Raw genomic sequence first — 2,599 nt, forward strand, 5'->3', positions numbered from 1 at the left:
AACCAACAAAGTAAAGAAGGGGTTACTAGAACCTAGAAAGAAAGAGACTTAGAATAGGTCAACTTATACGTAATAGTGATTATTCATCAATGGACATAGTCAGGTGGAGACTACCTCCCAGAGAAGGAACAGAGGAATATATATCTTGATCTCTTCCTCTACTTCCCTCTGGTATTTTCTTGCAGTTTTCCACTGGCTGGAAAAGCCAGAAGGCATAAGAACCTCTACTTACAGCCCTTACAGGTCAACTCATGAGGTAGCAAGAAAGACAGGAAAAAGTAAAGAATGGAGCCAGAGGGAAATGGGTTATCCATGCAGCCTAACATTTACAACTGAGATCTGGATCTTTCCAAACATGTCTTCTAGCATTCAGTTTAGTGAATGAAATCTCCCGAGTATGTTTTCTCATGTTTTTTGCTAGAAATATTTCTGCCTTTCTCCCCACAAATAAATGGATTAATCCTTCAAGACCTTATCTTCAAATGAAGTTACATGGGGAATTAGAGCTTCAACATATAAACGGGGTGGGGGGGGATCCAATTCAGTCAATAACATACATAATCTCATTTAATTTCCACAACAACCCATGAGACATACCCACATTTTACAGATAAGGGAATTGAAGATTAGAATTCATTTTACTTTTCTTTGTCCTTATAGATAAGAAAGGATACAATCAGAATTTAAGTTCTAGCCCATCTTATTCCAAAACCTATACTTTTTAACCACTCCCTGCTATTACCGTGAGTTGTGTGGCTATCCCACCAGGCTCCCGTACGGGAAGGATCCATGTCCTGTTGTTTCCAAACTGCAGCACCTTACACAGTGTCTGCTCTTTAAGAGACATTCCATAAATGTTCCTAGAATTAAATATGAATGATACAGAGAAAACAAACAAAACAGGCGTATAGTTTCAAAGCACATTTATTAACAGTAAATAATAGAAAAATACAAAATATAAAACAAAGGAAAAGAGGCCAAAACTAAGTACAAGAAACAGTCATTTCTCTTCCTAAATATGCAGGTTTACTCTGATCCACTTCTCTCAGTTGGATTCAAGTTAATATTTCTTTTCTACTCACTATTTCGCTCAGAGCCATGAGATCAGCTTTTTTTTTTTTTTTTTTTTTAAGTTTGAAACAGCCAGTCTCCTTTTCCTGGAACAGTCTTCTCCTGAAGCAAAAACCTCTCTTTTGGAGCAAAGCTTCACTCCTGGGGTTCTTTGTTCTGCCAGTGCTGAGTACCTTTGAGCTTCTCTCTGGAGCAGGTCTGGAACCAGCCCCTCTCCCTTCTTTTGAACAGCTGTGCACGTTGTCTGTCCTCTTGGTTGCCCTTGCTGTGCTAGAGGCCTGTGCAGTCCTGTGCCTGTCTCAGCTCATTTCAAAAAAACCCTCTGGCAAAAGCTGGTTGAATATCCAGGCGGTTTGACTTTTTTAAAGATGAATTATTTTGATTTTTATATAGAACTAGTATCTTATTAAAAAAGTGAATCACTTTCCTGTAAGTCGACTTCTTCACAAGCAATACAGACTTAAGAATGAGCTTCAATGATAAGAATGAATCCAATGATCATAAACTGTTAAGATTTAGAAAGGTTTTAGACATCTTCAGACCAACTGCCTATGTAAGGAAGAAATCCCGCGATAACAAACTGGGAGTTATGTGACCCGAACGAAAACCTTGTGTATTTTGAAAGAAAAGTCTGGTCTGTTCTGCGTTGGGCAGCTCTGTGAAAAGAGCTGCCTTCAATTAAACCAAAATCTACTTCTCTTGAAATTGTATTATTCATTATTGTACATGTCATCCTTGTGCAGGGGCCATGCTTATCTCTGTACCGTTCCAATTTTAGTATACGTGCTGCCAAAGCGAGCGCGATTCATTATTTTAAAAAACATCGACTGACCCTGTGTTCAGTTCACAGTTCCCTGTTGTAGGTGCTAGAATTTCCACTCATTCATCTACCAAAACAATATGCAGTAATTCCACCTACTTGTCTGTGTTGTCAGTTGAGAGTTCGAAAAAATAAAGTTGGAGAAGAAGGTGGAGAGCCCATTGGTGAGAAAGTGGAGTAATTTTCACATGATGGAAATAGAAAGCCATAGAATAGTCCATTGAAAAAGGATAGGAAGAGAAAAGACATTTGGGTGTAGGTGGCCATGGCCTGGGCTGGGTGTGAACCGCAAGATGAGCTGGAGGTGAGAGGCAGATGCACTAAACAAAATAAATTTTCCCCGAAGTTATAGATAAACTATAAAAGAATATATGTTGGAATGGAAGGCAAAATAAATCTCTACGTAATTGTAGATCTTGAAATAGAAATATCACATAACTCTTCTCCATCTCTCTTTTCTTCACACAATAACCATTTGATCTGTAGGGCTAGACCTACAGAATGTCCTAGTCACTTGCTCCTCCCTTCAACTCTCCCAAGCAGCACATACTGAGAATATCGGTGGAATCTGAAAGTAGCAAGGCCAGCAGCGTGGAGATAGTATACCACGCTGCCTGCTGGCCCTCCGGGACAGCCTTTTCCCATGGGCACTGGCTTTGTTCCATCTACACAATTATCCTCTCTGCCTTCTTTCATTACAGAAATGGA

At 39.5% G+C, this 2,599-nt stretch overlaps 1 non-coding gene across 1 annotated transcript; it reads right to left on the bottom strand.

The window, feature by feature from the left end:
* Positions 1–1,769: 1,769 nt before the first annotated feature.
* Positions 1,770–1,873, bottom strand: LOC121100330. Its single transcript, XR_005832081.1, has one exon. It is a non-coding gene; the product is annotated as a U6 spliceosomal RNA (small nuclear RNA).
* Positions 1,874–2,599: the final 726 nt, after the last annotated feature.

Source organism: Ursus maritimus, unplaced genomic scaffold, assembly GCF_017311325.1.
Source record: "Ursus maritimus isolate PB19 unplaced genomic scaffold, ASM1731132v1 scaffold_36, whole genome shotgun sequence".
Classification (NCBI taxonomy): Eukaryota; Metazoa; Chordata; class Mammalia; order Carnivora; family Ursidae; genus Ursus; species Ursus maritimus.